The 23,369-nt window shown below is 39.9% G+C and overlaps 38 non-coding genes and 13 pseudogenes across 38 annotated transcripts; all 51 read right to left on the bottom strand.

The window, feature by feature from the left end:
- Nucleotides 1-26: 26 nt before the first annotated feature.
- On the bottom strand, nt 27-145 carry LOC146052678 (5S ribosomal RNA; annotated as a pseudogene).
- Nucleotides 146-490: 345 nt separating this feature from the next.
- Nucleotides 491-609, bottom strand: LOC146052714 (5S ribosomal RNA; annotated as a pseudogene).
- Nucleotides 610-953: 344 nt separating this feature from the next.
- On the bottom strand, nt 954-1,072 carry LOC146052221 (5S ribosomal RNA). The gene has a single exon (XR_014467240.1). It is a non-coding gene; the product is annotated as a 5S ribosomal RNA (ribosomal RNA).
- A 346-nt stretch (nt 1,073-1,418) lies between these two features.
- On the bottom strand, nt 1,419-1,537 carry LOC146052451 (5S ribosomal RNA). The gene has a single exon (XR_014467448.1). It is a non-coding gene; the product is annotated as a 5S ribosomal RNA (ribosomal RNA).
- Nucleotides 1,538-1,882: 345 nt separating this feature from the next.
- LOC146052709 (5S ribosomal RNA) lies at nt 1,883-2,001 on the bottom strand (annotated as a pseudogene).
- Nucleotides 2,002-2,347: 346 nt separating this feature from the next.
- Nucleotides 2,348-2,466, bottom strand: LOC146052366 (5S ribosomal RNA). The gene has a single exon (XR_014467371.1). It is a non-coding gene; the product is annotated as a 5S ribosomal RNA (ribosomal RNA).
- Nucleotides 2,467-2,811: 345 nt separating this feature from the next.
- On the bottom strand, nt 2,812-2,930 carry LOC146052695 (5S ribosomal RNA; annotated as a pseudogene).
- A 345-nt stretch (nt 2,931-3,275) lies between these two features.
- Nucleotides 3,276-3,394, bottom strand: LOC146052220 (5S ribosomal RNA). The gene has a single exon (XR_014467239.1). It is a non-coding gene; the product is annotated as a 5S ribosomal RNA (ribosomal RNA).
- Nucleotides 3,395-3,739: 345 nt separating this feature from the next.
- Nucleotides 3,740-3,858, bottom strand: LOC146052536 (5S ribosomal RNA). Its single transcript, XR_014467525.1, has one exon. It is a non-coding gene; the product is annotated as a 5S ribosomal RNA (ribosomal RNA).
- A 345-nt stretch (nt 3,859-4,203) lies between these two features.
- LOC146052726 (5S ribosomal RNA) lies at nt 4,204-4,312 on the bottom strand (annotated as a pseudogene).
- A 345-nt stretch (nt 4,313-4,657) lies between these two features.
- Nucleotides 4,658-4,776, bottom strand: LOC146052694 (5S ribosomal RNA; annotated as a pseudogene).
- A 345-nt stretch (nt 4,777-5,121) lies between these two features.
- Nucleotides 5,122-5,240, bottom strand: LOC146052219 (5S ribosomal RNA). Its single transcript, XR_014467238.1, has one exon. It is a non-coding gene; the product is annotated as a 5S ribosomal RNA (ribosomal RNA).
- A 344-nt stretch (nt 5,241-5,584) lies between these two features.
- On the bottom strand, nt 5,585-5,703 carry LOC146052327 (5S ribosomal RNA). Its single transcript, XR_014467336.1, has one exon. It is a non-coding gene; the product is annotated as a 5S ribosomal RNA (ribosomal RNA).
- Nucleotides 5,704-6,047: 344 nt separating this feature from the next.
- LOC146052428 (5S ribosomal RNA) lies at nt 6,048-6,166 on the bottom strand. The gene has a single exon (XR_014467427.1). It is a non-coding gene; the product is annotated as a 5S ribosomal RNA (ribosomal RNA).
- A 345-nt stretch (nt 6,167-6,511) lies between these two features.
- On the bottom strand, nt 6,512-6,630 carry LOC146052218 (5S ribosomal RNA). The gene has a single exon (XR_014467237.1). It is a non-coding gene; the product is annotated as a 5S ribosomal RNA (ribosomal RNA).
- Nucleotides 6,631-6,975: 345 nt separating this feature from the next.
- LOC146052535 (5S ribosomal RNA) lies at nt 6,976-7,094 on the bottom strand. Its single transcript, XR_014467524.1, has one exon. It is a non-coding gene; the product is annotated as a 5S ribosomal RNA (ribosomal RNA).
- Nucleotides 7,095-7,439: 345 nt separating this feature from the next.
- LOC146052725 (5S ribosomal RNA) lies at nt 7,440-7,548 on the bottom strand (annotated as a pseudogene).
- A 345-nt stretch (nt 7,549-7,893) lies between these two features.
- Nucleotides 7,894-8,012, bottom strand: LOC146052693 (5S ribosomal RNA; annotated as a pseudogene).
- Nucleotides 8,013-8,357: 345 nt separating this feature from the next.
- Nucleotides 8,358-8,476, bottom strand: LOC146052217 (5S ribosomal RNA). The gene has a single exon (XR_014467236.1). It is a non-coding gene; the product is annotated as a 5S ribosomal RNA (ribosomal RNA).
- A 344-nt stretch (nt 8,477-8,820) lies between these two features.
- LOC146052326 (5S ribosomal RNA) lies at nt 8,821-8,939 on the bottom strand. The gene has a single exon (XR_014467335.1). It is a non-coding gene; the product is annotated as a 5S ribosomal RNA (ribosomal RNA).
- A 344-nt stretch (nt 8,940-9,283) lies between these two features.
- On the bottom strand, nt 9,284-9,392 carry LOC146052724 (5S ribosomal RNA; annotated as a pseudogene).
- A 345-nt stretch (nt 9,393-9,737) lies between these two features.
- LOC146052691 (5S ribosomal RNA) lies at nt 9,738-9,856 on the bottom strand (annotated as a pseudogene).
- Nucleotides 9,857-10,201: 345 nt separating this feature from the next.
- On the bottom strand, nt 10,202-10,320 carry LOC146052420 (5S ribosomal RNA). The gene has a single exon (XR_014467420.1). It is a non-coding gene; the product is annotated as a 5S ribosomal RNA (ribosomal RNA).
- Nucleotides 10,321-10,664: 344 nt separating this feature from the next.
- LOC146052325 (5S ribosomal RNA) lies at nt 10,665-10,783 on the bottom strand. Its single transcript, XR_014467334.1, has one exon. It is a non-coding gene; the product is annotated as a 5S ribosomal RNA (ribosomal RNA).
- A 344-nt stretch (nt 10,784-11,127) lies between these two features.
- On the bottom strand, nt 11,128-11,246 carry LOC146052305 (5S ribosomal RNA). The gene has a single exon (XR_014467316.1). It is a non-coding gene; the product is annotated as a 5S ribosomal RNA (ribosomal RNA).
- Nucleotides 11,247-11,591: 345 nt separating this feature from the next.
- Nucleotides 11,592-11,710, bottom strand: LOC146052216 (5S ribosomal RNA). The gene has a single exon (XR_014467235.1). It is a non-coding gene; the product is annotated as a 5S ribosomal RNA (ribosomal RNA).
- A 345-nt stretch (nt 11,711-12,055) lies between these two features.
- Nucleotides 12,056-12,174, bottom strand: LOC146052539 (5S ribosomal RNA). Its single transcript, XR_014467528.1, has one exon. It is a non-coding gene; the product is annotated as a 5S ribosomal RNA (ribosomal RNA).
- Nucleotides 12,175-12,520: 346 nt separating this feature from the next.
- LOC146052365 (5S ribosomal RNA) lies at nt 12,521-12,639 on the bottom strand. The gene has a single exon (XR_014467370.1). It is a non-coding gene; the product is annotated as a 5S ribosomal RNA (ribosomal RNA).
- A 345-nt stretch (nt 12,640-12,984) lies between these two features.
- On the bottom strand, nt 12,985-13,103 carry LOC146052690 (5S ribosomal RNA; annotated as a pseudogene).
- A 345-nt stretch (nt 13,104-13,448) lies between these two features.
- Nucleotides 13,449-13,567, bottom strand: LOC146052215 (5S ribosomal RNA). Its single transcript, XR_014467234.1, has one exon. It is a non-coding gene; the product is annotated as a 5S ribosomal RNA (ribosomal RNA).
- A 345-nt stretch (nt 13,568-13,912) lies between these two features.
- Nucleotides 13,913-14,031, bottom strand: LOC146052386 (5S ribosomal RNA). The gene has a single exon (XR_014467389.1). It is a non-coding gene; the product is annotated as a 5S ribosomal RNA (ribosomal RNA).
- Nucleotides 14,032-14,377: 346 nt separating this feature from the next.
- Nucleotides 14,378-14,496, bottom strand: LOC146052689 (5S ribosomal RNA; annotated as a pseudogene).
- A 345-nt stretch (nt 14,497-14,841) lies between these two features.
- On the bottom strand, nt 14,842-14,960 carry LOC146052419 (5S ribosomal RNA). The gene has a single exon (XR_014467419.1). It is a non-coding gene; the product is annotated as a 5S ribosomal RNA (ribosomal RNA).
- A 344-nt stretch (nt 14,961-15,304) lies between these two features.
- LOC146052322 (5S ribosomal RNA) lies at nt 15,305-15,423 on the bottom strand. Its single transcript, XR_014467332.1, has one exon. It is a non-coding gene; the product is annotated as a 5S ribosomal RNA (ribosomal RNA).
- A 344-nt stretch (nt 15,424-15,767) lies between these two features.
- On the bottom strand, nt 15,768-15,886 carry LOC146052160 (5S ribosomal RNA). The gene has a single exon (XR_014467205.1). It is a non-coding gene; the product is annotated as a 5S ribosomal RNA (ribosomal RNA).
- Nucleotides 15,887-16,231: 345 nt separating this feature from the next.
- LOC146052212 (5S ribosomal RNA) lies at nt 16,232-16,350 on the bottom strand. Its single transcript, XR_014467232.1, has one exon. It is a non-coding gene; the product is annotated as a 5S ribosomal RNA (ribosomal RNA).
- A 345-nt stretch (nt 16,351-16,695) lies between these two features.
- Nucleotides 16,696-16,814, bottom strand: LOC146052538 (5S ribosomal RNA). Its single transcript, XR_014467527.1, has one exon. It is a non-coding gene; the product is annotated as a 5S ribosomal RNA (ribosomal RNA).
- A 346-nt stretch (nt 16,815-17,160) lies between these two features.
- Nucleotides 17,161-17,279, bottom strand: LOC146052364 (5S ribosomal RNA). Its single transcript, XR_014467369.1, has one exon. It is a non-coding gene; the product is annotated as a 5S ribosomal RNA (ribosomal RNA).
- Nucleotides 17,280-17,624: 345 nt separating this feature from the next.
- On the bottom strand, nt 17,625-17,743 carry LOC146052687 (5S ribosomal RNA; annotated as a pseudogene).
- Nucleotides 17,744-18,088: 345 nt separating this feature from the next.
- Nucleotides 18,089-18,207, bottom strand: LOC146052211 (5S ribosomal RNA). Its single transcript, XR_014467231.1, has one exon. It is a non-coding gene; the product is annotated as a 5S ribosomal RNA (ribosomal RNA).
- A 345-nt stretch (nt 18,208-18,552) lies between these two features.
- LOC146052568 (5S ribosomal RNA) lies at nt 18,553-18,671 on the bottom strand. The gene has a single exon (XR_014467554.1). It is a non-coding gene; the product is annotated as a 5S ribosomal RNA (ribosomal RNA).
- Nucleotides 18,672-19,017: 346 nt separating this feature from the next.
- Nucleotides 19,018-19,136, bottom strand: LOC146052210 (5S ribosomal RNA). The gene has a single exon (XR_014467230.1). It is a non-coding gene; the product is annotated as a 5S ribosomal RNA (ribosomal RNA).
- A 345-nt stretch (nt 19,137-19,481) lies between these two features.
- LOC146052209 (5S ribosomal RNA) lies at nt 19,482-19,600 on the bottom strand. Its single transcript, XR_014467229.1, has one exon. It is a non-coding gene; the product is annotated as a 5S ribosomal RNA (ribosomal RNA).
- Nucleotides 19,601-19,945: 345 nt separating this feature from the next.
- LOC146052524 (5S ribosomal RNA) lies at nt 19,946-20,064 on the bottom strand. Its single transcript, XR_014467514.1, has one exon. It is a non-coding gene; the product is annotated as a 5S ribosomal RNA (ribosomal RNA).
- Nucleotides 20,065-20,409: 345 nt separating this feature from the next.
- On the bottom strand, nt 20,410-20,528 carry LOC146052208 (5S ribosomal RNA). The gene has a single exon (XR_014467228.1). It is a non-coding gene; the product is annotated as a 5S ribosomal RNA (ribosomal RNA).
- A 345-nt stretch (nt 20,529-20,873) lies between these two features.
- On the bottom strand, nt 20,874-20,992 carry LOC146052207 (5S ribosomal RNA). Its single transcript, XR_014467227.1, has one exon. It is a non-coding gene; the product is annotated as a 5S ribosomal RNA (ribosomal RNA).
- A 346-nt stretch (nt 20,993-21,338) lies between these two features.
- On the bottom strand, nt 21,339-21,457 carry LOC146052575 (5S ribosomal RNA). Its single transcript, XR_014467561.1, has one exon. It is a non-coding gene; the product is annotated as a 5S ribosomal RNA (ribosomal RNA).
- Nucleotides 21,458-21,802: 345 nt separating this feature from the next.
- Nucleotides 21,803-21,921, bottom strand: LOC146052503 (5S ribosomal RNA). The gene has a single exon (XR_014467495.1). It is a non-coding gene; the product is annotated as a 5S ribosomal RNA (ribosomal RNA).
- A 345-nt stretch (nt 21,922-22,266) lies between these two features.
- On the bottom strand, nt 22,267-22,385 carry LOC146052453 (5S ribosomal RNA). The gene has a single exon (XR_014467450.1). It is a non-coding gene; the product is annotated as a 5S ribosomal RNA (ribosomal RNA).
- Nucleotides 22,386-22,730: 345 nt separating this feature from the next.
- On the bottom strand, nt 22,731-22,849 carry LOC146052481 (5S ribosomal RNA). Its single transcript, XR_014467475.1, has one exon. It is a non-coding gene; the product is annotated as a 5S ribosomal RNA (ribosomal RNA).
- A 345-nt stretch (nt 22,850-23,194) lies between these two features.
- On the bottom strand, nt 23,195-23,313 carry LOC146052206 (5S ribosomal RNA). The gene has a single exon (XR_014467226.1). It is a non-coding gene; the product is annotated as a 5S ribosomal RNA (ribosomal RNA).
- Between the last annotated feature and the right edge of the window lie 56 nt (nt 23,314-23,369).

The following is a 23,369-nucleotide window of genomic DNA, read 5'->3' as shown; positions in this document are numbered from 1 at the left end:
AAAACAATTTGCCTGTGATGTGAAAAAACCTACAGCACCTGGTGTTCTCATGTGGTCTCCCACCCAAGTACTAACCAGGCTCAACAAAGCTTAGCTTCCAAGATCAGACGAGATTGGGCCTATCCAATGTGGTATGGCTGTAGATGATATACAGGCACTTTTTTGCCCTCTTCTACTTCTTTCACCAGGTAAGCTAATAAAAAGGTTTCCTAACTGTATTGGCTTACTGAAAAAAATCATGTGTTGGTAATGTAAAAAGACCTACAGGACATGATATTAGCAGGGGGTCTTAAATTAAACTACTAAAGAGGCTCAACACTGTTTAGCTGCCAAAAGCAGTTGGAATTGGGCCTAAAAAGTGTGGTAAGTCTTTAGGTGATGGCTATTGTGTCTGTTTGACCTCTTCCAAATGTCTGTACTGGCAATAAAAAGAAAAAGTTCCCAATTTAAATAGCTAGAGAATAAAAACAATTTGCCAGTAATGTGAAAAAACCTACAGCACTTGGTGTTCCCATGTGGTCTCCCACCCAAGTACTAACCAGGCCCAAAACTGCTTAGCTTCCAAGATAAGACGAGATTGGGCTTATCCAATGTGGTATGGCTGTAGGTGAGTTAAAAGCACTTTTTTGCCCTCTTCTACTTCTATCACCAGGTAAGCTAATACAAACGTTTCCTAACTGTATTGGCTTACTGAAAAAAATCATGTGTTGGTAATGTAAAAAGACCTACAGGACATGATATTAGCAGGGGGTCTTAAATTAAACTACAAAAGAGGCTCAACACTGTTAAGCTGCCAAAAGCAGTTGGAATTGGGCCTAAACATTGTGGTAAGTCTTTAGGTGATGGCTATTGTGTCTTTTTGACCTCTTCCAAATGTCTGTACTGGCAATAAAAAGAAAAAGTTTCCAATTTAAATAGCTAGAGAAAAAAACAATTTGCCTGTAATGTGAAAAAACCTACAGCACCTGGTGTTCCCATGTGGTCTCCCACCCAAGTACTAACCAGGCCCAACACTGCTTAGCTTCCAAGATCAGACGAGATTGGGCCTATCCAATGTGGTATGGCTGTAGGTGAGATACAGGCACTTTTTTGCCCTCTTCTACTTCTATCACCAGGTAAGCTAATAAAAAAGTTTCCTAACTGTATTGGCTTACTGAAAAAAAATCATGTGTTGGTAATGTAAAAAGACCTACAGGACATGATATTAGCAGGGGGTCTTAAATTAAACTACTAAAGAGGCTCAACACTGTTTAGCTGCCAAAAGCAGTTGGAATTGGGCCTAAACAGTGTGGTAAGTCTTTAGGTGATGGCTATTGTGTCTGTTTGACCTCTTCCAAATGTCTGTACTGGCAATAAAAAGAAAAAGTTTCCAATTTAAATAGCTAGAGAATAAAAACAATTTTCCAGTAATGTGAAAAAACCTACAGCACCTGGTGTTCCCATGTGGTCTCCCACCCAAGTACTAACCAGGCCCAACACTGCTTAGCCTCCAAGATCAGACGAGATTGGGCCTATCCAATGTGGTATGGCTGTAGGTGAGTTAAAAGCACTTTTTTGCCCTCTTCTACTTCTATCACCAGGTAAGCTAATACAAACGTTTCCTAACTGTATTGGCTTACTGAAAAAAATCATGTGTTGGTAATGTAAAAAGACCTACAGGACATGATATTAGCAGGGGGTCTTAAATTAAACTACAAAAGAGGCTCAACACTGTTTAGCTGCCAAAAGCAGTTGGAATTGAGCCTAAACAGTGTGGTAAGTCTTTAGGTGATGGCTATTGTGTCTGTTTGACCTCTTCCAAATGTCTGTGCTGGCAATAAAAAGAAAAAGTTTCCAATTTAAATAGCTAGAGAATAAAAACAATTTGACAGTAATGTGAAAAAACCTACAGCACCTGGTGTTCCCAGGTGGTCTCCCACCCAAGTACTAACCAGGCCCAACACTGCTTAGCTTCCAAGATCAGACGAAATTAGGCCTATCCAATGTAGTATGGCTAGAGGTGAGATACAGGCACTTTTTTGCCCTCTTCTACTTTTATCACCAGGTAAGCTAATAAAAAAGTTTCCTAACTGTATTGGCTTACTTAAAAAAAATCATGTGTTGGTAATGTAAAAAGACCTACAGGACATGATATTAGCAGGGGGTCTTAAATTAAACTACTAAAGAGGCTCAACACTGTTTAGCTGCCAAAAGCAGTTGGAATTGGGCCTAAACAGTGTGGTAAGTCTTTAGGTGAAGTCTATTGTGTCTGTTTGACCTCTTCCAAATGTCTGTACTGGCAATAAAAAGAAAAAGTTTCCAATTTAAATAGCTAGAGAATAAAAACAATTTGCCTGTGATGTGAAAAAACCTACAGCACCTGGTGTTCTCATGTGGTCTCCCACCCAAGTACTAACCAGGCCCAACACTGCTTAGCTTCCAAGATCAGACGAGATTGGGCCTATCCAATGTGGTATGGCTGTAGATGATATACAGGCACTTTTTTGCCCTCTTCTACTTCTATCACCAGGTAAGCTAATAAAAAGGTTTCCTAACTGTATTGGCTTACTGAAAAAAATCATGTGTTGGTAATGTAAAAAGACCTACAGGACATGATATTAGCAGGGGGTCTTAAATTAAACTACTAAAGAGGCTCAACACTGTTTAGCTGCCAAAAGCAGTTGGAATTGGGCCTAAACAGTGTGGTAAGTCTTTAGGTGATGGCTATTGTGTCTGTTTGACCTCTTCCAAATGTCTGTACTGGCAATAAAAAGAAAAAGTTCCCAATTTAAATAGCTAGAGAATAAAAACAATTTGCCAGTACTGTGAAAAAACCTACAGCACCTGGTGTTCCCATGTGGTCTCCCACCCAAGTACTAACCAGGCCCAAAACTGCTTAGCTTCCAAGATAAGACGAGATTGGGCCTATCCAATGTGGTATGGCTGTAGGTGAGATACAGGCACTTTTTTGCCCTCTTCTACTTCTATCACCAGGTAAGCTAATACAAAAGTTTCCTAACTGTATTGGCTTATGGAAAAAAATCATTTGTTGGTCATGTAAAAAGACCTACAGGACATGATATTAGCAGGGGGTCTTAAATTAAACTACAAAAGAGGCTCAACACTGTTTAGCTGCCAAAAGCAGTTGGAATTGAGCCTAAACAGTGTGGTAAGTCTTTAGCTGATGGCTATTGTGTCTGTTTGACCTCTTCCAAATGTCTGTGCTGGCAATAAAATGAAAAAGTTTCCAATATAAATAGCTAGAGAATAAAAACAATTTGCCAGTAATGTGAAAAAACCTACAGCACCTGGTGTTCCCATGTGGTCTCCCACCCAAGTACTAACCAGGCCCAACACTGCTTAGCTTCCAAGATCAGACGAGATTGGGCCTATCCAATGTGGTATGGCTGTAGGTGAGTTAAATTCACTTTTTTGCCCTCTTCTACTACTATCACCAGGTAAGCTAATACAAAAGTTTCCTAACTGTATTGGCTTACTGAAAAAAATCATGTGTTGGTAATGTAAAAAGACCTACAAGACATGATATTAGCAGGGGGTCTTAAATTAAACTACTAAAGAGGCTCAACACTGTTAAGCTGCCAAAAGCAGTTGGAATTGGGCCTAAACATTGTGGTAAGTCTTTAGGTGATGGCTATTGTGTCTGTTTGACCTCTTCCAAATGTCTGTACTGGCAATAAAAAAGAAAAAGTTTCCAATTTAAATAGCTAGAGAAAAAAACAATTTGCCTGTAATGTGAAAAAACCTACAGCACCTGGTGTTCCCATGTGATCTCCCACCCAAGTACTAACCAGACCCAACACTGCTTAGCTTCCAAGATCAGACGAGATTGGGCCTATCCAGTGTGGTATGGCTGTAGGTGAGATACAGGCACTTTTTTGCCCTCTTCTACTTCTATCACCAGGTAAGCTAATAAAAAAGTTTCCTAACTGTATTGGCTTACTGAAAAAAATCATGTGTTGGTAATGTAAAAAGACCTACAGGACATGATATTAGCAGGGGGTCTTAAATTAAACTACTAAAGAGGCTCAACACTGTTTAGCTGCCAAAAGCAGTTGGAATTGGGCCTAAACAGTGTGGTAAGTCTTTAGGTGATGGCTATTGTGTCTGTTTGACCTCTTCCAAATGTCTGTACTGGCAATAAAAAGAAAAAGTTTCCAATTTAAATAGCTAGAGAATAAAAACAATTTGCCTGTGATGTGAAAAAACCTACAGCACCTGGTGTTCTCATGTGGTCTCCCACCCAAGTACTAACCAGGCCCAACACTGCTTAGCTTCCAAGATCAGGCCTATCCAATGTGGTATGGCTGTAGATGATATACAGGCACTTTTTTGCCCTCTTCTACTTCTATCACCAGGTAAGCTAATAAAAAGGTTTCCTAACTGTATTGGCTTACTGAAAAAAATCATGTGTTGGTAATGTAAAAAGACCTACAGGACATGATATTAGCAGGGGGTCTTAAATTAAACTACTAAAGAGGCTCAACACTGTTTAGCTGCCAAAAGCAGTTGGAATTGGGCCTAAACAGTGTGGTAAGTCTTTAGGTGATGGCTATTGTGTCTGTTTGACCTCTTCCAAATGTCTGTACTGGCAATAAAAAGAAAAAGTTCCCAATTTAAATAGCTAGAGAATAAAAACAATTTGCCAGTAATGTGAAAAAACCTACAGCACCTGGTGTTCCCATGTGGTCTCCCACCCAAGTACTAACCAGGCCCAAAACTGCTTAGCTTCCAAGATAAGACGAGATTGGGCCTATCCAATGTGGTATGGCTGTAGGTGAGATACAGGCACTTTTTTGCCCTCTTCTACTTCTATCACCAGGTAAGCTAATACAAAAGTTTCCTAACTGTATTGGCTTACGGAAAAAAATCATTTGTTGGTCATGTAAAAAGACCTACAGGACATGATATTAGCAGGGGGTCTTAAATTAAACTACAAAAGAGGCTCAACACTGTTTAGCTGCCAAAAGCAGTTGGAATTGAGCCTAAACAGTGTGGTAAGTCTTTAGCTGATGGCTATTGTGTCTGTTTGACCTCTTCCAAATGTCTGTGCTGGCAATAAAATGAAAAAGTTTCCAATATAAATAGCTAGAGAATAAAAACAATTTGCCAGTAATGTGAAAAAACCTACAGCACCTGGTGTTCCCATGTGGTCTCCCACCCAAGTACTAACCAGGCCCAACACTGCTTAGCTTCCAAGATCAGACGAGATTGGGCCTATCCAATGTGGTATGGCTGTAGGTGAATTAAATTCACTTTTTTGCCCTCTTCTACTACTATCACCAGGTAAGCTAATACAAAAGTTTCCTAACTGTATTGGCTTACTGAAAAAAATCATGTGTTGGTAATGTAAAAAGACCTACAAGACATGATATTAGCAGGGGGTCTTAAATTAAACTACTAAAGAGGCTCAACACTGTTAAGCTGCCAAAAGCAGTTGGAATTGGGCCTAAACATTGTGGTAAGTCTTTAGGTGATGGCTATTGTGTCTGTTTGACCTCTTCCAAATGTCTGTACTGGCAATAAAAAGAAAAAGTTTCCAATTTAAATAGCTAGAGAAAAAAACAATTTGCCTGTAATGTGAAAAAACCTACAGCACCTGGTGTTCCCATGTGATCTCCCACCCAAGTACTAACCAGGCCCAACACTGCTTAGCTTCCAAGATCAGACGAGATTGGGCCTATCCAGTGTGGTATGGCTGTAGGTGAGATACAGGCACTTTTTTGCCCTCTTCTACTTCTATCACCAGGTAAGCTAATAAAAAAGTTTCCTAACTGTATTGGCTTACTGAAAAAAATCATGTGTTGGTAATGTAAAAAGACCTACAGGACATGATATTAGCAGGGGGTCTTAAATTAAACTACTAAAGAGGCTCAACACTGTTTAGCTGCCAAAAGCAGTTGGAATTGGGCCTAAACAGTGTGGTAAGTCTTTAGGTGATGGCTATTGTGTCTGTTTGACCTCTTCCAAATGTCTGTACTGGCAATAAAAAGAAAAAGTTTCCAATTTAAATAGCTAGAGAAAAAAACAATTTGCCTGTAATGTGAAAAAACCTACAGCACCTGGTGTTCCCATGTGGTCTCCCACCCAAGTACTAACCAGGCCCAACACTGCTTAGCTTCCAAGATCAGACGAGATTGGGCCTATCCAGTGTGGTATGGCTGTAGGTGAGATACAGGCACTTTTTTGCCCTCTTCTACTTCTATCACCAGGTAAGCTAATACAAACGTTTCCTAACTGTATTGGCTTACTGAAAAAAATCATGTGTTGGTAATGTAAAAAGACCTACAGGACATGATATTAGCAGGGGGTCTTAAATTAAACTACTAAAGAGGCTCAACACTGTTTAGCTGCCAAAAGCAGTTGGAATTGGGCCTAAACAGTGTGGTAAGTCTTTAGGTGATGGCTATTGTGTCTGTTTGACCTCTTCCAAATGTCTGTACTGGCAATAAAAAGAAAAAGTTTCCAATTTAAATAGCTAGAGAATAAAAACAATTTTCCAGTAATGTGAAAAAACCTACAGCACCTGGTGTTCCCATGTGGTCTCCCACCCAAGTACTAACCAGGCCCAACACTGCTTAGCTTCCAAGATCAGACGAGATTGGGCCTATCCAATGTGGTATGGCTGTAGGTGAGTTAAATTCACTTTTTTGCCCTCTTCTACTACTATCACCAGGTAAGCTAATACAAAAGTTTCCTAACTGTATTGGCTTACTGAAAAAAATCATGTGTTGGTAATGTAAAAAGACCTACAAGACATGATATTAGCAGGGGGTCTTAAATTAAACTACTAAAGAGGCTCAACACTGTTAAGCTGCCAAAAGCAGTTGGAATTGGGCCTAAACATTGTGGTAAGTCTTTAGGTGATGGCTATTGTGTCTGTTTGACCTCTTCCAAATGTCTGTACTGGCAATAAAAAAGAAAAAGTTTCCAATTTAAATAGCTAGAGAAAAAAACAATTTGCCTGTAATGTGAAAAAACCTACAGCACCTGGTGTTCCCATGTGATCTCCCACCCAAGTACTAACCAGACCCAACACTGCTTAGCTTCCAAGATCAGACGAGATTGGGCCTATCCAGTGTGGTATGGCTGTAGGTGAGATACAGGCACTTTTTTGCCCTCTTCTACTTCTATCACCAGGTAAGCTAATAAAAAAGTTTCCTAACTGTATTGGCTTACTGAAAAAAATCATGTGTTGGTAATGTAAAAAGACCTACAGGACATGATATTAGCAGGGGGTCTTAAATTAAACTACTAAAGAGGCTCAACACTGTTTAGCTGCCAAAAGCAGTTGGAATTGGGCCTAAACAGTGTGGTAAGTCTTTAGGTGATGGCTATTGTGTCTGTTTGACCTCTTCCAAATGTCTGTACTGGCAATAAAAAGAAAAAGTTTCCAATTTAAATAGCTAGAGAATAAAAACAATTTGCCTGTGATGTGAAAAAACCTACAGCACCTGGTGTTCTCATGTGGTCTCCCACCCAAGTACTAACCAGGCCCAACACTGCTTAGCTTCCAAGATCAGGCCTATCCAATGTGGTATGGCTGTAGATGATATACAGGCACTTTTTTGCCCTCTTCTACTTCTATCACCAGGTAAGCTAATAAAAAGGTTTCCTAACTGTATTGGCTTACTGAAAAAAATCATGTGTTGGTAATGTAAAAAGACCTACAGGACATGATATTAGCAGGGGGTCTTAAATTAAACTACTAAAGAGGCTCAACACTGTTTAGCTGCCAAAAGCAGTTGGAATTGGGCCTAAACAGTGTGGTAAGTCTTTAGGTGATGGCTATTGTGTCTGTTTGACCTCTTCCAAATGTCTGTACTGGCAATAAAAAGAAAAAGTTCCCAATTTAAATAGCTAGAGAATAAAAACAATTTGCCAGTAATGTGAAAAAACCTACAGCACCTGGTGTTCCCATGTGGTCTCCCACCCAAGTACTAACCAGGCCCAAAACTGCTTAGCTTCCAAGATAAGACGAGATTGGGCCTATCCAATGTGGTATGGCTGTAGGTGAGATACAGGCACTTTTTTGCCCTCTTCTACTTCTATCACCAGGTAAGCTAATACAAAAGTTTCCTAACTGTATTGGCTTACGGAAAAAAATCATTTGTTGGTCATGTAAAAAGACCTACAGGACATGATATTAGCAGGGGGTCTTAAATTAAACTACAAAAGAGGCTCAACACTGTTTAGCTGCCAAAAGCAGTTGGAATTGAGCCTAAACAGTGTGGTAAGTCTTTAGCTGATGGCTATTGTGTCTGTTTGACCTCTTCCAAATGTCTGTGCTGGCAATAAAATGAAAAAGTTTCCAATATAAATAGCTAGAGAATAAAAACAATTTGCCAGTAATGTGAAAAAACCTACAGCACCTGGTGTTCCCATGTGGTCTCCCACCCAAGTACTAACCAGGCCCAACACTGCTTAGCTTCCAAGATCAGACGAGATTGGGCCTATCCAATGTGGTATGGCTGTAGGTGAGTTAAATTCACTTTTTTGCCCTCTTCTACTACTATCACCAGGTAAGCTAATACAAAAGTTTCCTAACTGTATTGGCTTACTGAAAAAAATCATGTGTTGGTAATGTAAAAAGACCTACAAGACATGATATTAGCAGGGGGTCTTAAATTAAACTACTAAAGAGGCTCAACACTGTTAAGCTGCCAAAAGCAGTTGGAATTGGGCCTAAACATTGTGGTAAGTCTTTAGGTGATGGCTATTGTGTCTGTTTGACCTCTTCCAAATGTCTGTACTGGCAATAAAAAGAAAAAGTTTCCAATTTAAATAGCTAGAGAAAAAAACAATTTGCCTGTAATGTGAAAAAACCTACAGCACCTGGTGTTCCCATGTGATCTCCCACCCAAGTACTAACCAGGCCCAACACTGCTTAGCTTCCAAGATCAGACGAGATTGGGCCTATCCAGTGTGGTATGGCTGTAGGTGAGATACAGGCACTTTTTTGCCCTCTTCTACTTCTATCACCAGGTAAGCTAATAAAAAAGTTTCCTAACTGTATTGGCTTACTGAAAAAAATCATGTGTTGGTAATGTAAAAAGACCTACAGGACATGATATTAGCAGGGGGTCTTAAATTAAACTACTAAAGAGGCTCAACACTGTTTAGCTGCCAAAAGCAGTTGGAATTGGGCCTAAACAGTGTGGTAAGTCTTTAGGTGATGGCTATTGTGTCTGTTTGACCTCTTCCAAATGTCTGTACTGGCAATAAAAAGAAAAAGTTTCCAATTTAAATAGCTAGAGAAAAAAACAATTTGCCTGTAATGTGAAAAAACCTACAGCACCTGGTGTTCCCATGTGGTCTCCCACCCAAGTACTAACCAGGCCCAACACTGCTTAGCTTCCAAGATCAGGCCTATCCAATGTGGTATGGCTGTAGATGATATACAGGCACTTTTTTGCCCTCTTCTACTTCTATCACCAGGTAAGCTAATAAAAAGGTTTCCTAACTGTATTGGCTTACTGAAAAAAATCATGTGTTGGTAATGTAAAAAGACCTACAGGACATGATATTAGCAGGGGGTCTTAAATTAAACTACTAAAGAGGCTCAACACTGTTTAGCTGCCAAAAGCAGTTGGAATTGGGCCTAAACAGTGTGGTAAGTCTTTAGGTGATGGCTATTGTGTCTGTTTGACCTCTTCCAAATGTCTGTACTGGCAATAAAAAGAAAAAGTTCCCAATTTAAATAGCTAGAGAATAAAAACAATTTGCCAGTAATGTGAAAAAACCTACAGCACCTGGTGTTCCCATGTGGTCTCCCACCCAAGTACTAACCAGGCCCAAAACTGCTTAGCTTCCAAGATAAGACGAGATTGGGCCTATCCAATGTGGTATGGCTGTAGGTGAGATACAGGCACTTTTTTGCCCTCTTCTACTTCTATCACCAGGTAAGCTAATACAAAAGTTTCCTAACTGTATTGGCTTACGGAAAAAAATCATTTGTTGGTCATGTAAAAAGACCTACAGGACATGATATTAGCAGGGGGTCTTAAATTAAACTACAAAAGAGGCTCAACACTGTTTAGCTGCCAAAAGCAGTTGGAATTGAGCCTAAACAGTGTGGTAAGTCTTTAGCTGATGGCTATTGTGTCTGTTTGACCTCTTCCAAATGTCTGTGCTGGCAATAAAATGAAAAAGTTTCCAATATAAATAGCTAGAGAATAAAAACAATTTGCCAGTAATGTGAAAAAACCTACAGCCCCTGGTGTTCCCATGTGGTCTCCCACCCAAGTACTAACCAGGCCCAACACTGCTTAGCTTCCAAGATCAGACGAGATTGGGCCTATCCAATGTGGTATGGCTGTAGGTGAGTTAAATTCACTTTTTTGCCCTCTTCTACTACTATCACCAGGTAAGCTAATACAAAAGTTTCCTAACTGTATTGGCTTACTGAAAAAAATCATGTGTTGGTAATGTAAAAAGACCTACAAGACATGATATTAGCAGGGGGTCTTAAATTAAACTACTAAAGAGGCTCAACACTGTTAAGCTGCCAAAAGCAGTTGGAATTGGGCCTAAACATTGTGGTAAGTCTTTAGGTGATGGCTATTGTGTCTGTTTGACCTCTTCCAAATGTCTGTACTGGCAATAAAAAGAAAAAGTTTCCAATTTAAATAGCTAGAGAAAAAAACAATTTGCCTGTAATGTGAAAAAACCTACAGCACCTGGTGTTCCCATGTGATCTCCCACCCAAGTACTAACCAGGCCCAACACTGCTTAGCTTCCAAGATCAGACGAGATTGGGCCTATCCAGTGTGGTATGGCTGTAGGTGAGATACAGGCACTTTTTTGCCCTCTTCTACTTCTATCACCAGGTAAGCTAATAAAAAAGTTTCCTAACTGTATTGGCTTACTGAAAAAAATCATGTGTTGGTAATGTAAAAAGACCTACAGGACATGATATTAGCAGGGGGTCTTAAATTAAACTACTAAAGAGGCTCAACACTGTTTAGCTGCCAAAAGCAGTTGGAATTGGGCCTAAACAGTGTGGTAAGTCTTTAGGTGATGGCTATTGTGTCTGTTTGACCTCTTCCAAATGTCTGTACTGGCAATAAAAAGAAAAAGTTTCCAATTTAAATAGCTAGAGAAAAAAACAATTTGCCTGTAATGTGAAAAAACCTACAGCACCTGGTGTTCCCATGTGGTCTCCCACCCAAGTACTAACCAGGCCCAACACTGCTTAGCTTCCAAGATCAGACGAGATTGGGCCTATCCAGTGTGGTATGGCTGTAGGTGAGATACAGGCACTTTTTTGCCCTCTTCTACTTCTATCACCAGGTAAGCTAATACAAACGTTTCCTAACTGTATTGGCTTACTGAAAAAAATCATGTGTTGGTAATGTAAAAAGACCTACAGGACATGATATTAGCAGGGGGTCTTAAATTAAACTACTAAAGAGGCTCAACACTGTTTAGCTGCCAAAAGCAGTTGGAATTGGGCCTAAACAGTGTGGTAAGTCTTTAGGTGATGGCTATTGTGTCTGTTTGACCTCTTCCAAATGTCTGTACTGGCAATAAAAAGAAAAAGTTTCCAATTTAAATAGCTAGAGAATAAAAACAATTTTCCAGTAATGTGAAAAAACCTACAGCACCTGGTGTTCCCATGTGGTCTCCCACCCAAGTACTAACCAGGCCCAACACTGCTTAGCTTCCAAGATCAGACGAGATTGGGCCTATCCAATGTGGTATGGCTGTAGGTGAGTTAAAAGCACTTTTTTGCCCTCTTCTACTTCTATCACCAGGTAAGCTAATACAAACGTTTCCTAACTGTATTGGCTTACTGAAAAAAATCATGTGTTGGTAATGTAAAAAGACCTACAGGACATGATATTAGCAGGGGGTCTTAAATTAAACTACAAAAGAGGCTCAACACTGTTTAGCTGCCAAAAGCAGTTGGAATTGAGCCTAAACAGTGTGGTAAGTCTTTAGGTGATGGCTATTGTGTCTGTTTGACCTCTTCCAAATGTCTGTGCTGGCAATAAAAAGAAAAAGTTTCCAATTTAAATAGCTAGAGAATAAAAACAATTTGCCAGTAATGTGAAAAAACCTACAGCACCTGGTGTTCCCAGGTGGTCTCCCACCCAAGTACTAACCAGGCCCAACACTGCTTAGCTTCCAAGATCAGACGAAATTAGGCCTATCCAATGTGGTATGGCTGTAGGTGAGATACAGGCACTTTTTTGCCCTCTTCTACTTTTATCACCAGGTAAGCTAATAAAAAAGTTTCCTAACTGTATTGGCTTACTTAAAAAAAATCATGTGTTGGTAATGTAAAAAGACCTACAGGACATGATATTAGCAGGGGGTCTTAAATTAAACTACTAAACAGGCTCAACACTGTTTAGCTGCCAAAAGCAGTTGGAATTGGGCCTAAACAGTGTGGTAAGTCTTTAGGTGAAGTCTATTGTGTCTTTTTGACCTCTTCCAAATGTCTGTACTGGCAATAAAAAGAAAAAGTTTCCAATTTAAATAGCTAGAGAATAAAAACAATTTGCCTGTGATGTGAAAAAACCTACAGCACCTGGTGTTCTCATGTGGTCTCCCACCCAAGTACTAACCAGGCCCAACACTGCTTAGCTTCCAAGATCAGACGAGATTGGGCCTATCCAATGTGGTATGGCTGTAGATGATATACAGGCACTTTTTTGCCCTCTTCTACTTCTATCACCAGGTAAGCTAATAAAAAGGTTTCCTAACTGTATTGGCTTACTGAAAAAAATCATGTGTTGGTAATGTAAAAAGACCTACAGGACATGATATTAGCAGGGGGTCTTAAATTAAACTACTAAAGAGGCTCAACACTGTTTAGCTGCCAAAAGCAGTTGGAATTGGGCCTAAACAGTGTGGTAAGTCTTTAGGTGATGGCTATTGTGTCTGTTTGACCTCTTCCAAATGTCTGTACTGGCAATAAAAAGAAAAAGTTCCCAATTTAAATAGCTAGAGAATAAAAACAATTTGCCAGTAATGTGAAAAAACCTACAGCACCTGGTGTTCCCATGTGGTCTCCCACCCAAGTACTAACCAGGCCCAAAACTGCTTAGCTTCCAAGATAAGACGAGATTGGGCCTATCCAATGTGGTATGGCTGTAGGTGAGATACAGGCACTTTTTTGCCCTCTTCTACTTCTATCACCAGGTAAGCTAATACAAAAGTTTCCTAACTGTATTGGCTTACGGAAAAAAATCATTTGTTGGTCATGTAAAAAGACCTACAGGACATGATATTAGCAGGGGGTATTAAATTAAACTACAAAAGAGGCTCAATACTGTTTAGCTGCCAAAAGCAGTTGGAATTGAGCCTAAACAGTGTGGTAAGTCTTTAGCTGATGGCTATTGTGTCTGTTTGACCTCTTCCAAATGTCTGTGCTGGCAATAAAATGAAAAAGTTTCCAATATAAATAGCTAGAGAATAAAAACAATTTGCCAGTAATGTGAAAAAACCTACAGCACCTGGTGTTCCCATGTGGTCTCCCACCCAAGTACTAACCAGGCCCAACACTGCTTAGCTTCCAAGATCAGACGAGATTGGGCCTATCCAATGTGGTATGGCTGTAGGTGAGTTAAATTCACTTTTTTGCCCTCTTCTACTTCTATCACCAGGTAAGCTAATACAAAAGTTTCCTAACTGTATTGGCTTACTGAAAAAAATCATGTGTTGGTAATGTAAAAAGACCTACAGGACATGATATTAGCAGGGGGTCTTAAATTAAACTACTAAAGAGGCTCAACACTGTTTAGCTGCCAAAAGCAGTTGGAATTGGGCCTAAACAGTGTGGTAAGTCTTTAGGTGATGGCTATTGTGTCTGTTTGAACTCTTCCAAATGTCTGTGCTGGCAATAAAAAGAAAAAGTTTCCAATCTAAATAGCTAGAGAATAAAAACAATTTGCCAGTAATGTGAAAAAACCTACAGCACCTGGTGTTCCCATGTGGTCTCCCACCCAAGTACTAACCAGGCCCAACACTGCTTAACTTCCAAGATCAGACGAGGTTGGGCCTATCCAATGTGGTATGGCTGTAGGTGAGATACAAGCACTTTTTTGCCCTCTTCTACTTCTATCACCAGGTAAGCTAATAAAAAAATTTCCTAACTGTATTGGCTTACTTAAAAAAAATCATGTGTTGGTAATGTAAAAAGACCTACAGGACATGATATTAGCAGGGGGTCTTAAATTAAACTACTAAAGAGGCTCAACACTGTTTAGCTGCCAAAAGCAGTTGGAATTGGGCCTAAACAGTGTGGTAATTCTTTAGGTGATGGCTATTGTGTCTGTTTGACCTCTTCCAAATGTCTGTACTGGCAATAAAAAGTTAAAGTTTCCAATTTAAATAGCTAGAGAATAAAAACAATTTGCCAGTAATGTGAAAAAACCTACAGCACCTGGTGTTCCCATGTGGTCTCCCACCCAAGTACTAACCAGGCCCAAAACTGCTTAGCTTCCAAGATAAGACGAGATTGGGCCTATCCAATGTGGTATGGCTGTAGGTGAGATACAGGCACTTTTTTGCCCTCTTCTACTTCTATCACCAGGTAAGCTAATACAAAAGTTTCCTAACTGTATTGGCTTACGGAAAAAAATCATTTGTTGGTCATGTAAAAAGACCTACAGGACATGATATTAGCAGGGGGTCTTAAATTAAACTACAAAAGAGGCTCAACACTGTTTAGCTGCCAAAAGCAGTTGGAATTGAGCCTAAACAGTGTGGTAAGTCTTTAGCTGATGGCTATTGTGTCTGTTTGACCTCTTCCAAATGTCTGTGCTGGCAATAAAATGAAAAAGTTTCCAATATAAATAGCTAGAGAATAAAAACAATTTGCCAGTAATGTGAAAAAACCTACAGCCCCTGGTGTTCCCATGTGGTCTCCCACCCAAGTACTAACCAGGCCCAACACTGCTTAGCTTCCAAGATCAGACGAGATTGGGCCTATCCAATGTGGTATGGCTGTAGGTGAGTTAAATTCACTTTTTTGCCCTCTTCTACTACTATCACCAGGTAAGCTAATACAAAAGTTTCCTAACTGTATTGGCTTACTGAAAAAAATCATGTGTTGGTAATGTAAAAAGACCTACAAGACATGATATTAGCAGGGGGTCTTAAATTAAACTACTAAAGAGGCTCAACACTGTTAAGCTGCCAAAAGCAGTTGGAATTGGGCCTAAACATTGTGGTAAGTCTTTAGGTGATGGCTATTGTGTCTGTTTGACCTCTTCCAAATGTCTGTACTGGCAATAAAAAGAAAAAGTTTCCAATTTAAATAGCTAGAGAAAAAAACAATTTGCCTGTAATGTGAAAAAACCTACAGCACCTGGTGTTCCCATGTGATCTCCCACCCAAGTACTAACCAGGCCCAACACTGCTTAGCTTCCAAGATCAGACGAGATTGGGCCTATCCAGTGTGGTATGGCTGTAGGTGAGATACAGGCACTTTTTTGCCCTCTTCTACTTCTATCACCAGGTAAGCTAATAAAAAAGTTTCCTAACTGTATTGGCTTACTGAAAAAAATCATGTGTTGGTAATGTAAAAAGACCTACAGGACATGATATTAGCAGGGGGTCTTAAATTAAACTACTAAAGAGGCTCAACACTGTTTAGCTGCCAAAAGCAGTTGGAATTGGGCCTAAACAGTGTGGTAAGTCTTTAGGTGATGGCTATTGTGTCTGTTTGACCTCTTCCAAATGTCTGTACTGGCAATAAAAAGAAAAAGTTTCCAATTTAAATAGCTAGAGAAAAAAACAATTTGCCTGTAATGTGAAAAAACCTACAGCACCTGGTGTTCCCATGTGGTCTCCCACCCAAGTACTAACCAGGCCCAACACTGCTTAGCTTCCAAGATCAGACGAGATTGGGCCTATCCAGTGTGGTATGGCTGTAGGTGAGATACAGGCACTTTTTTGCCCTCTTCTACTTCTATCACCAGGTAAGCTAATACAAACGTTTCCTAACTGTATTGGCTTACTGAAAAAAATCATGTGTTGGTAATGTAAAAAGACCTACAGGACATGATATTAGCAGGGGGTCTTAAATTAAACTACTAAAGAGGCTCAACACTGTTTAGCTGCCAAAAGCAGTTGGAATTGGGCCTAAACAGTGTGGTAAGTCTTTAGGTGATGGCTATTGTGTCTGTTTGACCTCTTCCAAATGTCTGTACTGGCAATAAAAAGAAAAAGTTTCCAATTTAAATAGCTAGAGAATAAAAACAATTTTCCAGTAATGTGAAAAAACCTACAGCACCTGGTGTTCCCATGTGGTCTCCCACCCAAGTACTAACCAGGCCCAACACTGCTTAGCTTCCAAGATCAGACGAGATTGGGCCTATCCAATGTGGTATGGCTGTAGGTGAGTTAAAAGCACTTTTTTGCCCTCTTCTACTTCTATCACCAGGTAAGCTAATACAAACGTTTCCTAACTGTATTGGCTTACTGAAAAAAATCATGTGTTGGTAATGTAAAAAGACCTACAGGACATGATATTAGCAGGGGGTCTTAAATTAAACTACAAAAGAGGCTCAACACTGTTTAGCTGCCAAAAGCAGTTGGAATTGAGCCTAAACAGTGTGGTAAGTCTTTAGGTGATGGCTATTGTGTCTGTTTGACCTCTTCCAAATGTCTGTGCTGGCAATAAAAAGAAAAAGTTTCCAATTTAAATAGCTAGAGAATAAAAACAATTTGCCAGTAATGTGAAAAAACCTACAGCACCTGGTGTTCCCAGGTGGTCTCCCACCCAAGTACTAACCAGGCCCAACACTGCTTAGCTTCCAAGATCAGACGAAATTAGGCCTATCCAATGTGGTATGGCTGTAGGTGAGATACAGGCACTTTTTTGCCCTCTTCTACTTTTATCACCAGGTAAGCTAATAAAAAAGTTTCCTAACTGTATTGGCTTACTTAAAAAAAATCATGTGTTGGTAATGTAAAAAGACCTACAGGACATGATATTAGCAGGGGGTCTTAAATTAAACTACTAAACAGGCTCAACACTGTTTAGCTGCCAAAAGCAGTTGGAATTGGGCCTAAACAGTGTGGTAAGTCTTTAGGTGAAGTCTATTGTGTCTTTTTGACCTCTTCCAAATGTCTGTACTGGCAATAAAAAGAAAAAGTTTCCAATTTAAATAGCTAGAGAATAAAAACAATTTGCCTGTGATGTGAAAAAACCTACAGCACCTGGTGTTCTCATGTGGTCTCCCACCCAAGTACTAACCAGGCCCAACACTGCTTAGCTTCCAAGATCAGACGAGATTGGGCCTATCCAATGTGGTATGGCTGTAGATGATATACAGGCACTTTTTTGCCCTCTTCTACTTCTATCACCAGGTAAGCTAATAAAAAGGTTTCCTAACTGTATTGGCTTACTGAAAAAAATCATGTGTTGGTAATGTAAAAAGACCTACAGGACATGATATTAGCAGGGGGTCTTAAATTAAACTACTAAAGAGGCTCAACACTGTTTAGCTGCCAAAAGCAGTTGGAATTGGGCCTAAACAGTGTGGTAAGTCTTTAGGTGATGGCTATTGTGTCTGTTTGACCTCTTCCAAATGTCTGTACTGGCAATAAAAAGAAAAAGTTCCCAATTTAAATAGCTAGAGAATAAAAACAATTTGCCAGTAATGTGAAAAAACCTACAGCACCTGGTGTTCCCATGTGGTCTCCCACCCAAGTACTAACCAGGCCCAAAACTGCTTAGCTTCCAAGATAAGACGAGATTGGGCCTATCCAATGTGGTATGGCTGTAGGTGAGATACAGGCACTTTTTTGCCCTCTTCTACTTCTATCACCAGGTAAGCTAATACAAAAGTTTCCTAACTGTATTGGCTTACGGAAAAAAATCATTTGTTGGTCATGTAAAAAGACCTACAGGACATGATATTAGCAGGGGGTATTAAATTAAACTACAAAAGAGGCTCAATACTGTTTAGCTGCCAAAAGCAGTTGGAATTGAGCCTAAACAGTGTGGTAAGTCTTTAGCTGATGGCTATTGTGTCTGTTTGACCTCTTCCAAATGTCTGTGCTGGCAATAAAATGAAAAAGTTTCCAATATAAATAGCTAGAGAATAAAAACAATTTGCCAGTAATGTGAAAAAACCTACAGCACCTGGTGTTCCCATGTGGTCTCCCACCCAAGTACTAACCAGGCCCAACACTGCTTAGCTTCCAAGATCAGACGAGATTGGGCCTATCCAATGTGGTATGGCTGTAGGTGAGTTAAATTCACTTTTTTGCCCTCTTCTACTTCTATCACCAGGTAAGCTAATACAAAAGTTTCCTAACTGTATTGGCTTACTGAAAAAAATCATGTGTTGGTAATGTAAAAAGACCTACAGGACATGATATTAGCAGGGGGTCTTAAATTAAACTACTAAAGAGGCTCAACACTGTTTAGCTGCCAAAAGCAGTTGGAATTGGGCCTAAACAGTGTGGTAAGTCTTTAGGTGATGGCTATTGTGTCTGTTTGAACTCTTCCAAATGTCTGTGCTGGCAATAAAAAGAAAAAGTTTCCAATCTAAATAGCTAGAGAATAAAAACAATTTGCCAGTAATGTGAAAAAACCTACAGCACCTGGTGTTCCCATGTGGTCTCCCACCCAAGTACTAACCAGGCCCAACACTGCTTAACTTCCAAGATCAGACGAGGTTGGGCCTATCCAATGTGGTAAGGCTGTAGGTGAGATACAAGCACTTTTTTGCCCTCTTCTACTTCTATCACCAGGTAAGCTAATAAAAAAATTTCCTAACTGTATTGGCTTACTTAAAAAAAATCATGTGTTGGTAATGTAAAAAGACCTACAGGACATGATATTAGCAGGGGGTCTTAAATTAAACTACTAAAGAGGCTCAACACTGTTTAGCTGCCAAAAGCAGTTGGAATTGGGCCTAAACAGTGTGGTAATTCTTTAGGTGATGGCTATTGTGTCTGTTTGACCTCTTCCAAATGTCTGTACTGGCAATAAAAAGTTAAAGTTTCCAATTTAAATAGCTAGAGAATAAAAACAATTTGCCTGTAATGTGAAAAAACCTACAGCACCTGGTGTTCCCATGTGGTCTCCCACCCAAGTACTAACCAGGCCCAACACTGCTTAGCTTCCAAGATCAGACGAGATTGGGCCTATCCAATGTGGTATGGCTGTAGGTGAGATACAGGCACTTTTTTGCCCTCTTCTACTTCTATCACCAGGTAAGCTGATAAAAAAGTTTCCTAACTGTATTGGCTTACTGAAAAAAATCATGTGTTGGTAATGTAAAAAGACCTACAGGACATGATATTAGCAGGGGGTCTTAAATTAAACTACTAAACAGGCTCAACACTGTTTAGCTGCCAAAAGCAGTTGGAATTGGGCCTAAACAGTGTGGTAAGTCTTTAGGTGATGGCTATTGTGTCTGTTTGACCTCTTCCAAATGTCTGTACTGGCAATAAAAAGAAAAAGTTTCCAATTTAAATAGCTAGAGAATAAAAACAATTTGCCTGTAATGTGAAAAAACCTACAGCACCTGGTGTTCCCATGTGGTCTCCCACCCAAGTACTAACCAGGCCCAACACTGCTTAGCTTCCAAGATCAGACGAGATTGGGCCTATCCAATGTGGTATGGCTGTAGGTGAGATACAGGCACTTTTTTGCCCTCTTCTACTTCTATCACCAGGTAAGCTAATAAAAAAGTTTCCTAACTGTATTGGCTTACTGAAAAAAATCATGTGTTGGTAATGTAAAAAGACCTACAGGACATGATATTAGCAGGGGGTCTTAAATTAAACTACTAAAGAGGCCCAACACTGTTTAGCTGCCAAAAGCAGTTGGAATTGGGCCTAAACAGTGTGGTAAGTCTTTAGGTGATGGCTATTGTGTCTGTTTGACCTCTTCCAAATGTCTGTGCTGGCAATAAAAAGAAAAAGTTTCCAATTTAAATAGCTAGAGAATAAAAACAATTTGCCAGTAATGTGAAAAAACCTACTGCACCTGGTGTTCCCATGTGGTCTCCCACCCAAGTACTAACCAGGCCCAACACTGCTTAGCTTCCAAGTTCAGACGAGATTGGGTCTATCCAATGTGGTATGGCTGTAGTTGAGATACAGGCACTTTTTTGCCCTCTTCTACTTCTATCACCAGGTAAGCTAATAAAAAAGTTTCCTAACTGTATTGGCTTACTGAAAAAAATCATGTGTTGGTAATGTAAAAAGACCTACAGGACATGATATTAGCAGGGGGTCTTAAATTAAACTACTAAAGAGGCTCAACACTGTTTAGCTGCCAAAAGCAGTTGGAATTGGGCCTAAACAGTTTGGTAAGTCTTTAGGTGATGGCTATTGTGTCTGTTTGACCTCTTCCAAATGTCTTTGCTGGCAATAAAAAGATAAAGTTTCCTATTTAAATAGCTAGAGAATAAAAACAATTTGCCAGTAATGTGAAAAAACCTACAGCACCTGGTGTTCCCATGTGGTCTCCCACCCAAGTACTAACCAGGCCCAACACTGCTTAGCTTCCAAGATCAGACGAGATTGGGCCTATCCAATGTGGTATGGCTGTAGGTGAGTTAAAGGCACTTTTTTGCCCTCTTCTACTTCTATCACCAGGTAAGCTAATACAAAAGTTTCCTAACTGTATTGGCTTACTGAAAAAAATCATGTGTTGGTAATGTAAAAAGACCTACAGGACATGATATTAGCAGGGGGTCTTAAATTAAACTACTAAAGAGGCTCAACACTGTTTAGCTGCCAAAAGCAGTTGGAATTGGGCCTAAACAGTGTGGTAAGTCTTTAGGTGATGGCTATTGTGTCTGTTTGACCTCTTCCAAATGTCTGTACTGGCAATAAAAAGAAAAAGTTTCCAATTTAAATAGCTAGAGAATAAAAACAATTTGCCTGTAATGTGAAAAAACCTACAGCACCTGGTGTTCCCATGTGGTCTCCCACCCAAGTACTAACCAGGCCCAACACTGCTTAGCTTCCAAGATCAGACGAGATTGGGCCTATCCAATGTGGTATGGCTGTAGGTGAGATACAGGCACTTTTTTGCCCTCTTCTACTTCTATCACCAGGTAAGCTAATAAAAAAGTTTCCTAACTGTATTGGCTTACTGAAAAAAATCATGTGTTGGTAATGTAAAAAGACCTACAGGACATGATATTAGCAGGGAGTCTTAAATTAAACTACTAAAGGGGACCAACACTGTTTAGCTGCCAAAAGCAGTTGGAATTGGGCCTAAACAGTGTGGTAAGTCTTTAGGTGATGGCTATTGTGTCTGTTTGACCTCTTCCAAATGTCTGTACTGGCAATAAAAATAAAAAGTTTCCAATTTAAATAGCTAGAGAATAAAAAAAAAATTGCCTGTAATGTGAAAAAACCGACAGCACCTGGTGTTCCCATGTGGTCTCCCACCAAAGTACTAACCAGGCCCAACACTGCTTAGCTTCCAAGTTCAGACGAGATTGGGCCTATCCAATGTGGTATGGCTGTAGTTGAGATACAGGCACTTTTTTGCCCTCTTCTACTTCTATCACCAGGTAAGCTAATAAAAAAGTTTCCTATCTGTATTGGCTTACTGAAAAAAATCATGTGTTGGTAATGTAAAAAGACCTACAGGACATGATATTAGCAGGGGGTCTTAAATTAAACTACTAAAGAGGCTCAACACTGTTTAGCTGCCACAAGTAGTTGGAATTGGGCCTAAACAGTGTGGTAAGTCTTTAGGAGATGGCTATTGTGTCTGTTTGACCTCTTCCAAATGTCTGTACTGGCAATAAAAAGAAAAAGTTTCCAATTTAAATAGCTAGAGAATAAAAACAATTTGCCTGTAATGTCAAAAAACCTACAGCACCTGGTGTTCCCATGTGGTCTCCCACCCAAGTACTAACCAGGCCCAACACTGCTTAGCTTCCAAGATCAGACAAGATTGGGCCTATCCAATGTGGTATGGCTGTAGGTGAGATACAGGCACTTTTTTGCCCTCTTCTACTTCTATCACCAGGTAAGCTAATAAAAAAGTTTCCTAACTGTATTGGCTTACTGAAAAAAATCATGTGTTGGTAATGTAAAACGACCTACAGGACATGATATTAGCAGGGGGTCTTAAATTAAACTACTAAAGAGGATCAACACTGTTTAGCTGCCAAAAGCAGATGGAATTGGGCCTAAACAGTGTGGTAAGTCTTTAGGTGATGGCTATTGTGTCTGTTTGACCTCTTCCAAATGCCTGTACTGGCAATAAAAAGAAAAAGTTTCCAATTTAAATAGCTAGAGAATAAAAACAATTTGCCTGTAATGTGAAAAAACCTACAGCACCTGGTGTTCCCATGTGGTCTCCCACCCAAGTACTAACCAGGCCCAACACTGCTTAGCTTCCAAGAACAGACGAGATTGGGCCTATCCAATGTGGTATGGCTGTAGGTGAAATACAGGCACTTTTTAGCCCTCTTCTACTTCTATCACCAGGTAAGCTAATAAAAAAGTTTCCTAACTGTATTGGCTTACTGAAAAAAATCATGTGTTGGTAATGTAAAAAGACCTACAGGACATGATATTAGCAGGGGGTCTTAAATTAAACTACTAAAGAGGCTCAACACTGTTTAGCTGCCAAAAGCAGTTGGAATTGGGCCTAAACAGTGTGGTAAGTCTTTATGTGATGGCTATTGTGTCTGTTTGACCTCTTCCAAATGTCTGTACTGGCAATAAAAAGAAAAAGTTTCCAATTTAAATAGCTAGAGAATAAAAACAGTTTGCCTGTAATGTGAAAAACCCTACAGCACCTGGTGTTCCCATGTGGTCTCCCACCAAAGTACTAACCAGGCCCAACACTGCTTAGCTTCCAAGATCAGACGAGATTGGGCCTATCCAATGTGGTATGGCTGTAGGTGAGATACAGGCACTTTTTTGCCCTCTTCTACTTCTATCACCAGGTAAGCTAATACAAAAGTTCCCTAACTGTATTGGCTTACGGAAAAAAATCATGTGTTGGTAATGTAAAAAGACCTACAGGACATGATATTAGCAGGGGGTCTTAAATTAAACTACAAAAGAGGCTCAACACTGTTTAGCTGCCAAAAGCAGTTGGAATTGAGCCTAAACAGTGTGGTAAGTCTTTAGCTGATGGCTATTGTGTCTGTTTGACCTCTTCCAAATGTCTGTGCTGGCAATAAAATGAAAAAGTTTCCAATATAAATAGCTAGAGAATAAAAACAATTTGCCAGTGATGTGAAAAAACCTACAGCACCTGGTGTTCCCATGTGGTCTCCCACCCAAGTACTAACCAGGCCCAACACTGCTTAGCTTCCAAGATCAGACGAGATTGGGCCTATCCAATGTGGTATGGCTGTAGGTGAGTTAAATTCACTTTTTTGCCCTCTTCTACTTCTATCACCAGGTAAGCTAATAAA

This window comes from Crinia signifera, unplaced genomic scaffold (genome assembly GCF_055691185.1).
Source record: "Crinia signifera unplaced genomic scaffold, ASM5569118v1 HAP2_SCAFFOLD_111, whole genome shotgun sequence".
Taxonomy (NCBI): domain Eukaryota; kingdom Metazoa; phylum Chordata; class Amphibia; order Anura; family Myobatrachidae; genus Crinia; species Crinia signifera.
This window is presented reverse-complemented; position numbering and strand designations above follow the sequence as displayed.